Below are 15,514 nucleotides of genomic sequence, written 5' to 3' on the forward strand. Positions count from 1 at the left end.
TCATTGAAGTAAAACAGCAATAATCAAACTGCATGGCTTACTCCACATCTATTTCTTATGTCCCTATATTTTCCACAATTTGGACGCAGAAACCCAAATATGCTTCTTCAAGATGTAATTAAATGAAAGAATTAATGTTTTTCAGATGATAAATACAAAGCACTATATTTTTACAAAAGTCTTTAAATATATTTTTATTTAAATTCAGAAACTAAATAGAAGTTCATTTTCCTATAATGAGTTGGTGAAAACAAAACAAAATCGAATTATTAAATCAGCATTTATTCTTTTATCCTCAAGTTTTACAAGTGCAGGATACTGTTTCATACATCTCTGTAAAGTCATAACTGAAGTCACCATCACTGACTTCAAATGGGACTTTGATTTTCTTCATTACATATACTTTAGTTGTAAGCTAGTTTAACAGAAACAATTTTAAAAGAAAAAAAATCAGCACAGAATCAAATGGACAATCCTTTCTTACTCCATCATTTGATTTGTTAGATTACTTTAAAAAGAACACGGAAATAATTGGCGTAAAAAATAATTTACAACCACAATGTTAAAATTAAATTCCAGTTATATTTCTCTAGCAATCTGAAGCAATAGTTCAGCCAATAAAGAAATTGTTGTTACCAGTTTCATGTCATGCAATAGTCACTGTAAAACTGGGCACTGAGAATAAGCAATCAAAGCAATTTCAAAAGCGGAAAACCATACAAATAAGGGAACAACTACTTGTTCTGCAACTTTTAAAAGGCAAATCAAGATATTTAATACAGCTCTAATCCTAATTCCAGTAAATTACATACTTGTTCTTCAGATATTTCCAATTTAGCAAGAAAAAGACTGCTTTTAAAGCTCAATCATTTTAAATAGTTTAAAAATAGGTCAGTTTGCTTTAAATCAAATCAATAAACTGATTACGAACTGGTTAGGTGAGACGGTGAAGCATTTTGGGTGTTCAGTCACAGACATATTTCAATGTCAATGTTTGATCGATGATTCAGGGTTCAAAAAAAAAAAATGGCTCCATTGTATTTCTTCTGTAGCAATTTGTAGATTAGAACCTTTATACGTTGAAAAGATCACTGGACTTAAAATTTGAAGGGGAAGGTTCCAGCATCTAGCAACTCAGGAACTCGGCCCATTTTATGAAGTGTCTTGAGATTCATTATTCCACTTAGATTTTGTTGTCACACCTTAAATTATTTATTCTTCAGTAGTTTTACATCCAAATAACTTGGCAGCTTGAAGCACAACATCTGGACATTTCACATTAGGAAGGAATGTTCGAGTTCCTCGTTAGCCACATACTGGAAGAAAGATATAAAATTACAAAATTAACCATTTTAGAATAGTTTCCTTTTCCCAATTTTCCTCCTAATCTTCAACAATACTGTTCTGAAGGCAAAAAATGACAACAGGGAACAATTCAGTCTATGTAATCAACCTTTTGATGCCTACTGAAAGAATTATTAATTCTATGTAAGCCTGGGCTATGAATACTACACACTCATCACACCATAAGCCCCAATCTATCATCCAAGCATATCGATTTAGAAAAACAAGGTTAATAGTTCAAGTTTGTTTCTCTCTCCACAGGTACTGACAAACCTATGTTTTTACAGCATTTTCTATTTTTATTTGATCTGTATTTATAAAGCACTTTTAATGTAATAACATATCCCAAGGTGTGTCATACAGATATCATAAAACACATCAACTTGCATAAGGAGATATTAAAATTTACCTCTGACAACACTCATGGAAATCTGTCCTAATATCTCCATTCATGTCTCAGTTTACTTTGTTTTTACAATGCCATCAATGAAACACCTTGGGATGTAGAAACATAGAACGTTTTATTACTTTAAAGGCTCTGTGTAAATACAAGCTGTTGTTATTACATGAATGGCTTGAAATATTTTCAGTCACTTAAAGATTAACGATCCCAACTTAATTTTTTTTTAAGAACTTTGTTGCATTTGTCTCTAGGTGTTCCTGAACTTAAATAGGTACTGTTGGTTGTATCCACATAGTAAAAATTAATGGTCAAACAGAGCATTAAACTATTCAAAAATTAAAATATACAGATAAAAGTTTAAAAATAACCAATGTAATTAAAGCAGACCATTGAGAGAGATTTGGCTTCTAATTAAAAATAATCACTTATAAATACCATGTATTTTCTATAAGCCCATAGCCTTGATATTAATTGGGAATGACTGAGATTTTCTGAGAACAAGGTAGGAAATGTGAACCTTCTGCCAATCTTAATGACAGGCCTCATATAGGCAACCTTATGTAGTGGTGGGAGGCCTGTGGAGGACGAAGGCTGCAGGCTGCAGGCTGCAATCGAATCTGTGGGGCCAAGAAAATCAGTGCTGCCATCAGGAAGGAAGGTGATGGCAGATCATGATCAGAATTGAAATTTGGGTATGGGGAAATGGAGGATTGGTGATGAAAGTGATCGAAATTTACTGGGGCTGTGATCGAGTCTTAGGGGATTGAAGACTTCATTGTGATGTCACTCTTTCAAGGAGTGCAAAAAAATCTTCAGAACTTATTCGGGTCAACACTTCCTCACACCTCAAACCTGCTGCTGTATCCAATGACACAAACCTGTCCCTAATTTACTGTCAAATATAAGCTGGCAGTGGCCTAATGTGTTTGTAAAAAATTGAACAATTCAGATTTTTAAACGATCTCCCCTTAGACGTTGCCTGCCTAGTCACTGTCTTCATACACTGCGGCATCACAGAAGTGTTACAATGCAGAAAGAGGCTATTTGGTTATCATGTCTTCAAATGAGCATTATTACCTACCGCCAATCTCCTGCTTTCCCCCCATATCCTTGCACATTATATTTATCCAAATAATCTTCTGATAGTCTCTTGAATGTCTCATTTGACTCTGGCTCCACCACATTTCCAGGCAGTGCATTCCATAGTCTAACTACTGGCTGTGTGAACATATATTTTCTCATATCTCCCTTGCTTCTTTTGCAAATCAAAGGCTAGGAAAACTGTGGTGAGTAACTTACCTCCTGACTCCCCAAAGCCTGGCCACAATCTACAAGGCCAAGGTCAGGAGTGTGATGGATTAATCCCCACTTGCCTGGATGGGTTCAGTTCTGACATTCAAGAAGCTTAACATCATCCCGGACAAAGCCACCTGCTCAACTGACACTACATCCTCAAGCATCCACTTCCTCCACCACCGATGCGCAGTAGCAGCAGTGTGTACTATCTACATGATGCACTGCAGAAATTCCCAAAGATCCTTAAGCAGCACCTTCCAAGCCCACCACCACTAGAAAGACAAGGGCAGGAGATGCATGGGAACACCACAATCGGCAAGTTCCTTTCCAGGCCACTACCATCCTGACTTGGAAATATATCACTGTTCCTTCAATGTCACTGGGTCAAAATCCTGGAATTCCCTCCCTAAAGGCATTCAATAGCACAGGCACTGCAGTGTTCAAGTAGGCAGCTCACCACTTCTTAAGGCAATAAATATTGGTCAGCCAGCGATGCCCATGTCCCATGAGTGAGTGAATAAGTAATAATAAAAGCACTTTAAATCTACGCGCTCTTGTTCTTGAGACAGTAGGAACTGCAGATGCTGGAGAATCTGAGATAACAAGGTGTAGAGCTGGATGAACACAGCAGGCCAAGCAGCATCAGAGGAGCAGGAGGAGCAGGAACCTCTTGTTCTTGTTCCTTTTACAAGCAGGAATAGATTGTCCATTCTAGTCTGTCCAGCCTGTCATGATTTTGTAATCCTCTTTCAGGTGTCCTCTTAATCATCTTCTCTCCAAGAAGAACAATGTCAACTTCTTCAATCTATTCTCATAAGAGAAGTTTCTCAACTCAAGAACCACTCTAAATTGCTTCTATATTCTCTCCAATGCATTCACATCCTTCCTATTATGTGACACCTAGAATTGTACATCATTATCCAGGTGAAGACTAACAAATGTCTTAAACATTCTTCAATGAACAACAAAGAAAACTTTCAACTTGGATTGGATCCAAAATGGGTGGGATGACTGTACCGATTGTCTGATAATGCTAATGTAGGTATGACTAGGTCAATATCTCATTGAATGAGGTATCCAATTCTGGTCACCACAGTATGTTCCCAATAGAAAAGAAATGGCCAAGAGGTAATATGTTAGCTTCATTTATGATTCTAAAAAGGAAGGAAGACATTGGCTACAATAACATATTAAACCTTGCCCAGAACAGCAGAACTAGAGTTTATCCTGTATTCCAAGGGGATAAGTTGAAAACTAACCTGCAAGAACGATATTTCAGAAAACGAGTAGTCAATTTATGATACAAACTCAGGTGTTGAGATAGTAGGAGCAGCAAGTATTGATTTATTTAACGTAACTTAGTTAAGTGAGTAATGAATGAGTAACATTACAAGGATACAAGAAAGCAACTCTTGGAGCAGAACAGACATAAGAAATGTACTCAGCTGCATATGTTTACGTGAGTCATTACTTCGATGACAGTAGGGAAACTGCTAGCATCTATTACATTATATTATAAATGATAAATGGACTTACATGGATGATAATGATCTGATTGCACATAGATAACATGGATTTACAAATCAGAAGATGTGGTTGACAAACTTGGGAGTCTTTGAAAATGTTACTAACACAACTGATAAAAGGAGATTTGATGGACATAATATACATAGATTTTCAGAAGGCCCCAACAGGAGGCTTATCAGAAAAATTAAAACACATGGAATAGAAGATAATGTGCTGACATGGATTAACGAATAACCAACAGACAGAAAACAGACTGAAATTCACAGGCCACACTTGCATTGATAGATTGTGCCTAATGAGGTACTGCAAGAATTAGTACTTTGGTTCCAGTATATATGTCAATAATTTGGAGATGGGCTCCAAATGTAATCTTTACAAATTTGCAGATGATACAAAGCTAAGTGGGAATGTGTGCTGTATGGAAGATGTAAAGTAGCTTCAGGATGATTTAGACAGGCTTAGTGATTGGGTGGTAACATGGTAGATGAAATATAATGTGGAAAACTGTGAAGTTAACCGCTTTGGTGGGAGAAACAAATGTGCAGAGGTTACAAAATATAGATGTACAAAGGGACCTAAGTGTCCTTGCGGATAAGTTACTAAAGGCTAACATGCAGATGCAGCAAGCTATTAGTAAGGCTAAAGAAATGTTAGTCTTTATTGCAAGAAGATTTGAGTGCAGGAATAGTGAATCTTGCTTCAATTGTGCACAAGCTTCGTTAGACCACAGCTGGCATAATGTGTACAATTTTGATCTCCTTATCTCAGGAAAAAATATTATGACCATAGAGGGCGTGCAACAAAAGTTCACCAGTCTTATACCAGGGATGGCAAGACTGTTCAATGAAGACAACGTGGGAAAACTGCGATTACATTCTCTAGAGCTTCGAAGAATGAAAGGTGATCTCATTGAAACTTAGAAAATATGTAAAGGGATACACAGAGTCAATGCAGGTAAGCTGTTTCGCCTGGTTGGAGAATCTAGAACCAATGGGCACAACTTAAAAAATAAGGGAATATCACTTAGGACCAAGATGAGTTTTTTTTTAAACACAAAAGATTGAACCTTTGGAATTCTCTATCACAGAAGGCTATGGAAGCTCAGTCTGAGTTTGTTTAAGGTAAAGATTGTAGATTTCTGATTATCAATGATGGACTGAGTTATGGGGATGGGGTAAGTAAAGGCACTAAAGTGAATAGTCGACTATTATTGAATTGAAAGGTGGGGCAGGCTTCACAGGCTAAATTGCGTACTCATGTTTTTATGTTTCTGAGTCAAGGCCAGAAACTACAGAAGAGCACAGTTTCAATTTTGCTTACATTGAGTTGGTGGCAATTTTTTTTCATATAGATATAAATATTAGACTGTGACAGACTGCAGCGAAAGCCTGGGATCAATATCTAAGTGGAAAGGCATGCTGGAGCTGACTCCATAGGGCAGGATTTTAAATGACATACAACATTTCACTTCAGGTTTAGAAACCATGACATATGTTTCATCAGAATATTTCAAACCAACAGACATAACTGAACGGAAGTGATCAAAAGTGCAATTCTTAGGGGTCACAATGCAACCATTACATGTCCCACATTTTCTCCATCTGCAATGTCCTTGCCACAACAGGCACGAGTGTAATCAGGATGCAGGTAATGGACTTCAGAAGAAATACATTTTAATCATACTGAACAGATTGATCTGAAGAAGACTTAAAAAAACAGATAAATGATATAGAAACAAGGCAATGGTCAAATTGTTATTGGTATACCCACTGAAATGAAGCATTACCTCTAGTACAAGAAGAAAAGTCTGGTCCGGTGTGTCGCAGCCACGTTCTCAGACATATTTCTGATTTTCAGGTAGTTGATAAAACCTCTGAAAAACAGCAGCAGTCCTAAAAGGAAAAACAAAAATAAAAATTAAGGCACTATTTTAGAACAATCCTGAAAAAGACAAAATACTTAAACGAACACAAATTAAAAACCACTGATATTGATTCATTAGTCAAGAAGTCCATATCATCACGTAGTTAGACAGTTACTCAAACACAGAAATCAGAACTGAAACAACAACACAAACATCTTGTTCTATTACCATACTTAATCCCTCCTGAAAGCACAACCTCCCACTTCTGTCTCCATCACAATAAATTAAATAAGCTCCTTCTGTCGGTTTTAAAGGTGGGAATTGGATTTTATATATCCAACCGCGGTGATGAAATTGACCAATCTTCTCATTCAAACTTTCACAAGGTTAAAACAGGTGTAAAAACGGAATTCCCACTTCCACTGGCAATCTTTACTTGACAGCTAAACCCTTCTATTGTCATCAAAATGATTGCTCTTTCTCACTGGTACCTATACAGCTAAACCTCTCACAGACTTCAAACTGATTGACTTCACTCACTGGCAGCGATGCAGCTAATAGCAATGCAAATTTTAAGTGAACTAATTTCAATTCTTTCATCAAGATAAAATAAACCAGTAATAGATTTAGAACAAAACAACAAAAAAGGGCAACATTTAGTACAGTCCTGAAACAAACAGGTTCTAGAAATGCAGTTAAAGTGGAAAAACAGATGCAGTTCTAGGATTGAAGAAAATGAACCTATCTTTCAATTGAAAACCTACAACAGTTAGACAAGCCACTAATCTAAAAATCCTGATTTATTTTTAATCCTGAAGTGATTCAAAGTTCACATCAGTATTAATAAAAATGCTTAAAATTTGCAAAGTTTAATGATGCTACACATTTTATTTATAAAACAATTCATATTTTTAAAATTTAAAATAATGAAATTTAGTGTATTCCAGCAACTAAGATTACAGCTTGCCATACAATTTTAATTTGTTCTTGACAATATATCCCACTGGCTCAAACTAACTGATACCGAATTATTGCTAAAACAATATAGCACTTCTGCAGGTTTCCTAGAGTGTCAAGAGGTTCTTAGGATCCTATGAATTAAGATTAGATTTATTAAACACACTTTTCTATTGGCTGCACTATTAAGTTTATCTTAAAATTTTGCTGTTTGCATTTATTCAATTTTCTTATTTTCAGAGATTTACACTCATACACAATGTAAATCAATGCTAAAAGACGATCACAAGTTTAAATATATCTACATTAATAATTAGGATTCTTCTCTCAAATATTCTTGCCTCCCTTTCTGATCATGTTGAAGTTATAACATTACAAGCATAAATCACCCTATGGTATACCTTCCCTTCGGTGTGGCAATTTTTCAGCTGTCCTCTTGCTTTCGGTATTACAGGGCTTTCATACAATCGCAGCTGAAATTACCATAGGCCGATAGCACAAAGCCTCAAAACTTCAAATACATTCAAATAAAACCATATTCAAACCTGCTGCATAGTTATACTGAAAATCTTACTATTTTATGCCACAACCATTGTTTGATCTGCAACAATATGTCAGTAGTGCCAAAAAGTCAGCAAAATATTGTAACATGCTTTCTGAAGAAAAAGGTAGACAAACATATGAAGGATAAAGGAGTAGAGGGCAATAAATGCTGAAGATCACAGTGGGTCAGTCAGCATCTGTGGAGAGAGCAAGCTAATGTTTCGAGTCTAGACGACTCTTCATCAGAGCTGAAATAAAATGAGGAGGATGCAGCATTTATGCAACAGATGGGGTGGGGAGATAGTGGGGGTGCAGAGTACTGGTGGAGAAAAGATGTTGATAGTTCAGATTAAATGATCAGAACTTGAGAATGGCAGAACAACGGCATGTCTAACTGCCAGACTTGAAAGAGCAGACAGTTCCACCAAGGTGGGAGGAGGGGGGAGCAGATATGGTGACAGAGAATATAACAAGTAAAACTAAAAGAAAGGGAAGAAATGGGAGTTGGTTCACAATTTGCAAGAACTGAACTCAATATTAAGTCCAGAAGGCTGTAAAGTGCCTAGTCTGAAGATGAGATGTTGTTCCTCCAGTTTGCACTGTGATTTACTGGAGCACTGCAACACACCAAGGACAAGTGGGCATGTTAGCAGGATGCTGGTAAAATAACCTGCATGGGAAGGTCGCGGTCATGCTTGCGTGCAGATTGGAAGAGTTCTGCAAAGGGGTCACCCAGTCTGCGTTTGGTTTCTCCCATATAGAGTAAGTCACATGGGTGCAGCAAATACAATACACAAGATTGGAGGTGGTACAGGGAAAATGCTGCTTCAGCCAGAAAGACTGTTTAGGTTCTTGGGTGGTGAAGGGGCAGGTGTTGCACCTTCTGCAGCTAAATTGGACGGTGTCATGGGAAGGGGGAGGTGGTGTTGGTGGTCATGGAATGGACTAGGGTGTCCCAGAGGGAACGATTCCTGCGGAATGCAGATGGGGGAAGTGAAGGGAAGGTGTGTTTGATGGTGGCGGTCTGTTGGAGTTGTCTGAAATGGCAGAGAATGATCCTTTGAATGTGAAGGCTGATGGGATGAAAAGTGAGGACAAGGGGGACCCAATCACGCTTCTGAGAGTGATGGGAAGGGACAAGAGCGCAAGCACAGGTGATGGGTCAGATGCGGTTGAGGGCCCTGTCAGCCTAAGTGCATGGGAAACCACAGTTATGGAAGAAGCAAGCATTATCAGCAGCACTGTTTTGAAAGTGACATCATCCGAACAGATGTGACACAGGCAAAGGAGCTGGGAGAATGGGATGGAGTCCTTGCAGGACGTGGGGTGTGAAGAGCAGTTGTAAAGATAGCTATGGAGGTCAATGGCTTCATAGTGGATGGCAGTGGACAGTTTATTTCCTGAAATGGAAACAGAGAGGTCAAGGAAAGGATGGAAAGTGTCAGAAATGGGCGATGTAAAAGTTATAGGAGGGGTGGAAAATTGGAGGCAAAATGAACAAATTTTTCAAGGTCCTGGCAGGAGCATGAAGCAGTCGTTGACATCTCGAGAGAAGTGTTATGGGAGGGGACCAGTGTAAGACTGGAACAAGGATTGTTCCACATACCCCATAAAGAGGCAGGCATAACTGGGACCCCTGCGGGTGTCCATAGCCACTCCTTTGACTTGGCAGAAGTAAGATAAATTAAAGGAGAAATTGTTCGGTGAGAGAACAAGTTCATTTATGTGAAGGAGAGTGGTGGTGGATGGGGAGTGTTCAGGCCCCTGGAGAACCCAAGAGCTCGCAGACATCCTGGTGGGTAAGATAGGACATCCATGGTGAAGAGGCGGCAGTCAGGCCCAGGGAACTGGAAACTTTCAATACGGTGGAGGGCATCAGAGGAATCGCGGAGGTAGGTGGGTAGGGTCTGGACAAATGGAGAGAGGATGAATCATAGAATCCCTTCACAGTGTGGAAGTAGGCCATTCAGCCCATCAAGTCTACACCGACCTTTCAAAAATCATCCCACCATGATCTACCCTGTCCCTGTAACCCTACATTTTCCAATGCCAAGCCACCTGATCTGCACATCATTGGACTGGGGGAGGAAACCGGCGCATCTGGAAGAAACCCACGCAGCCACGGGGAGAATGTGCAAACTCCACAGTTGCCTGAGGGTGGAATTGAACCCAGGTCCCTGGCGATGAGGCAGCAGTGCTAACCACTGAGCCACCATGCCACCCCAAATAGAGGAGGATGGAATCAAGGTAGGAAGAAATGAGCTCGGTGGGGCAGAATCAGGCTGATACGACGGGCCTACCAGACAGTCTGGTTGTGGTTTTGGGAAGGAAGTAGAAGCAGGTTGTCTGGGTTTGGGAGACTACAAGGTTGGAGGCAATTGGGGGAGGTGGGAGGGGGAGATCTCCAGAAGTAATGAGGTCAGTGACAGACCTGGCAACAATGGCTTGACGTTCGGATATGGGTCATGGTCCAGGAGCTGGTAGGAAAAAGTGTCCGAGAGTTGGCACTGAGTCTCGGCAAGGTAAATATCCGTGCACCAGACTACAACAGCACCACCTTTGTCAGCGTGTTTGATAACAAAGTTAGGGTTGGACCTGAGAGCTAAGTGCAGCAATTTCAGAAGTGGATAGGTTAGAGTGGGTGAGAGGAACAGAGAAATTGGGACGGCTAATGTCATGTCGGCAGTTTTCAACGAAGAGATCAAGGACAGGTAAAAGGCCAGGGGAAGGGGTCCAAGTGGAGGGTGAATACTGGAGGCAGGTGAAGGGATCAGTGGAACGTTGTTTTTTTTTGGGGTAGGAGGGTAAGAGTCCTGTCCAAAGAAGTGAGCACGGAAACAGAGACAAGCCTGAAATTCATTAAGGTGGGGGTGTAAGTGGATAAAGCCGAGTCCTTTGCTGACAACAGTATGTTCAGTCTCAGAGAAGAGGTACGGTGAAAACACGGCAAGGGCTGGGATTGGTGGGGTGTGGCCTCAGGGGGACAAAACGATGGCATCTGAGGACTGGGAAGGGGTGGATGCTAAGGGACAGTCTGCAGGACGGATGTTGGAGTCCATAAGCTGCTGGAGCTTACAGGCCTTGATGTCTGAAAGAAAGAGAAGTCTTTTGTTGAGGCAAAGGATGAAGTGAAACTTGGGACCGGCACAGCGTTGAGAGAGGGTGAGTCGATGTTGCTGCAGAGTGGAGTCAAGTGTGCGCGTATGACGGCACATGGCGTTGATCATGGATCGCAGGATGTGGCAAGTGCAAGAGTCTGAAAAACGTTCTATGTCCTGATGATACTTGTAATCCTGGGTGGATTTGAAGCACAAAAGGGTGAAACTTGAGTTCAAATCCACGTGGGGTAAGTCAGAGTCATTTCCAAGCAGTTGCTGAGAAAGGAAACATGGCTGTGGAAGCGGGTTTTGGGAAACACCTTGTCAAACACCAGCAGTGGAAGAGAAAGCAATGAAGAATACAGGCTTGTCAACTATATTTTTTTTCCCCCATTTTATCTCAACTGTAATAATATCGTTCTTTTCTCTCCTAGTGCTATTTTCTTCAGTAAAATATTTTTAAGTCAACCTGTTTGGACATGTTATGATCCACCTCCAAGTAGTACTGCCATTTCTCTGTTATTACCTGTGAGTTTACCTTGCCCATCCTTAAGTGGGCCTATTCCTACTTCCCTTCTCTAAATTTTTTTCCCCTTTGCCCTCTTTTGGTATCCAAGACATTTTTGTACTTGTTTTCTCCTATTGATTCAATTTTTTCATTTGTTCTCTATACCACATAATTAGCTTGTTAATTGATTTTTGCTATTAGTGGAATCCTTGCTCTTCATCAGCCTCTCTGATTTTCAAATTTTTATCCAGGATTATCTTCATTAGTTCCATGTTTATTTCTTCATAATTTGCTCTTTTCCCAGTTTAAGAGCATTTTGACATTCTTCATCCAAACATATCTGCTCTTTTTTTCATTTTTTTTTTCCATAGAATCCCTAGTGTGGAAACAGGCCCTTCGGCCCAACAATTCCACACCGACCCTCAGGGCAGCCCACCCAGACCCATCCCCCTTTAACCCACCTAATCTACACAACCCTGAACACTATGGGCAATTTAGCATGGCAAATCCACCTAGCCTGCACATCTTTGGACTGTGGGAGGAAACCAGAGCACCCAGAGGAAACCCACACAGACAAGGGGATAAAGTGCAAACTCCACACAGACAGTCGCCTGAGGGTGGAATTGAATCCAGGTCCCTGGCACTGTGAGGCAGCAGCGCTAACCACTGAGCCACCGTGTCGCCCTATTTTTTCTTTACCTATTACAAGATGCAGCAGTGATTCTTTCCAAAAATGTTTTAAGTAGTGCTGGAGAAACTCAGCAGGTTTGGATCATCTGCGAAAGTTCTGAAGAGTCATTAGATTCAAAATGTTGAGTTTCTCCAGCACTTCACTATTATTCCAATCTCCAGCATTTGCAGTATTTTCCTTTCCTTTAAGTGATTATTTTCTTGTTGTACTTGATATGTTCTGCTTCAAAATGGAGTCACGTAGACACTAAGAATCTGACTTCCTTTTCTCCTTTGCTACTAATTTCTGTTAGTTTGCATGGGAGCTCGTTGAAATTGCCCATGGTTATTATTCTGTACCTGTTCATGAATTTGAATTTGTGCACATATTTCTTCCTGTAATCTTCCCACCAATTGGAAAGATATCACAGCAATGAATCCCCTTTTATCTTTTAATTCAATCATTTTGGATCCAGTATCTATCTTACTGCCAGTTACATTTTGTTTTTCCAACATTACACAATCTTTAATTAATACAAATTACTCCACTTTTGCCATCTTCCCCCTGCTGTCTTCTGGAATTTACTTGGCAATCGAGTTCTCTGTAACCATATTTTATGCATTCCTATTTTAAAAGGATTTTCAGTACAAATTATTGCCTCCAGTTCCTTCATTTTGTTTTGAACTCTCAAGATCCTGATCACGCTGTGGAAAAACATTGACCTTAGCTGAGCAGTGTTGCATATATGAATAAGCTGAAATAACCCCTCAACCATCTGCCTTTATTTTTTGGACTGTTACCTAAATTGCCCAGACTTTATCAAGACCGAGATTGATGTTTTGACTTAAGTAAAACAGGGATGAGATGACTCACCAATTAAGGACAATCATCAATTTGAAAAAAAAATTAGTTTCCCAGCTTCCAATTGCCAAGTAAAACATTTTAAAATAAAATTGTAGGAGTATATGCTACATAATATCAATAATGATTTATAATGGCCACTACACAGGTAGTCAATGTTGACTATTTTGTAAAATTTTTTGCAGGAGCTGCTAGTAACAGAAATTTTCATTTGCATTTATTCCCTCACTTTACTGGTGTCTTTTCACCAGGTTTATAAAATTGGTTCTGTAATGTTGTGATTGGTAAGATAATAAAATTGCAGCATGATTCATTGCATGTTTCCACAAAATTTAGCTGACAGAAAAGTGCACTCTTTTGACAATGTGTGGAATTAAATTGTAAATACATTTATAAAAGAAAAATAATTATATTTTGCTAGATATAATGCCATAGAAATCTTTCCAAGCCTTTGAAAATTTTTCCTTGAATCTTGAAATTTGTACTGTAATGGTAATAACGCCACAATGATAAAGTATCTGATTTTGCTTCCTTTTTCTATCAAATTGCAATCTATTTTAGTTTATCTTTCTTCCCAGTACATACATGCATAAGGAAACTGAGTGCAAGCTGTAAGTCAAATGCTGCCCACCACCTGATCCTACTTAGCTCAAGCAGCTCCAGCTTTTGGCTTCCATGATCAGAAAAATCTGATCAAAAATGGGTTTATAACAGGCTCTACCAGAAGTAACTCCTCAGTGACATTAAATTCCTGATTCCAGAATTTTGCTCTTCTGTTCTAGTTAGGACTTGCCGCATCATGGATACCACAGACAGAAATGTAGGAAGGTAAACAGTGCTGTTGGGAGTGGAAACTGCGTGACAAATCTAATGTACTGATTCTGGCAGTGTCTGTAACACACCCCCAAAGTTTGTTTTGATTCCACAAACACATTGCCAGATCAAATATTTTTTGAGTAGATGATATTTCATAAATAGCATTCATACAGTACATTGCACATATGCTGGATCTTGGAATAATGTTCAATTAATACTACTTCCCTGCTTTTCTTCTATATCTCTTTCTTTACATAGCTTCCTTTGCAATCATGGAGGGTTATTTACCATGATTTATGATACATCATTGTGGATCAAGGCAAGGTCAAAGCGAGGTGGCAGTCCTCAAGTTTGTACCCACACTGCTGGCATGTTTCTGCATCACATTTTAGTCATGCAGCCAATGAAGCTAACCAATCCCAACTTTTCTTTTCAAATAGCCATCAATTTTCCTTTTCGAAATTACCACTGCAATTGCTTCCATAACACTCATACGGTGCATTCCAGATTGCTACTCACTGCATAAAGCATTCTCATCTCCCCCTTTTTTTCTTGTCAAGTACTTTAAATCTTGTGGTCTCCGGTTACTGAATCTCTGCCAGTGCAAACAGTTCCTCATTATTTATTCAGTCAAAACCCCAAAATAACTTCGAACTTCTCTATTAAATCTTCCCTTAACCTCCTCTGGTGTAAGGAGGACATTTCCAGCCTCTATTATCGATCAACAAAATTGACCCAGGCATTGTTCCGATAACTCTTCCCTGCATTCTCTAAGTAACATAACCCTTTAATTATGCGGCTCCAGAATTTCAAACAATCCTTAGCTGAAACCTAAGCAATGATTTATAAAGGCTTAGCATTACATCTTTGCTTTTGTACTCTATTTGTAAAGCCAAGGACGCTTTTTGTTTTGAAACAGCCTCAAATCATCCAAATACCTTTAAAAATTTGTGTATATAAAATTCGATTTCTGTGTTCTTAGACCTCCTTTTGAAATTATACTGTTTGGTTTATATTCACTTTCCATATTTTCATCTTCAGGAAACATCATGTTACACATGTACAGACAAATTGAGGACATTAATTCGAATCAGAGAGAGCAACATGGCTGGTACCAATATGTACAGTCTTCTGATCAGAAAAGCAACAACAGTTCACCACAACTCTGTTTGCTGTTTTTTTTTCTAGTCAATAGTAAGCTAAGCTGCCAGTGCCCTTTTAATTTCACAAGCATCAATTTTGCTGACCAGTCTATTATGTAACACTTTATTAAAGCCTTGTGATAGTCCACATGTACAGCCAAACATAAAGGTAAAATTGCCATAATCTTACTAGACCTTAGGGCTGCTGTCTTATTAGAGAGACGATTGGTGGTGGTTTAACCTAAGGGTCACCATGCCTCAGGCGAGGGGAGAGGTTGAGAAGGAAAGCCCGTCATGGTAACCTCAGCCAATGCACGAATTGATCACAGAGCTAGTATCACTCTGCATTGTAAACTAGTTGTCCAGCTAACTGACTCCCCACAAAACCATGCAAACCTCATTAACTCTATTATTTGACCAAGGAACTCATATCAAATTTGTCAAACAATTCACTTTTGAACAATTCTTATTAGCCCACATTTATC

General features: G+C 39.2%; 1 long non-coding RNA gene across 1 annotated transcript; it reads right to left on the reverse strand.

Annotated features, from left to right (window-relative positions):
* Positions 1-266: 266 nt before the first annotated feature.
* On the reverse strand, positions 267-8,334 carry LOC125483267. Its single transcript, XR_007262214.1, has 2 exons — positions 6,357-8,334; positions 267-1,316 (listed from the first exon to the last, which is right to left on the reverse strand). It is a non-coding gene; the product is annotated as an uncharacterized LOC125483267 (long non-coding RNA).
* Between the last annotated feature and the right edge of the window lie 7,180 nt (positions 8,335-15,514).

Source organism: Rhincodon typus, chromosome 6, assembly GCF_021869965.1.
Source record: "Rhincodon typus isolate 14 chromosome 6, sRhiTyp1.1, whole genome shotgun sequence".
Taxonomy (NCBI): domain Eukaryota; kingdom Metazoa; phylum Chordata; class Chondrichthyes; order Orectolobiformes; family Rhincodontidae; genus Rhincodon; species Rhincodon typus.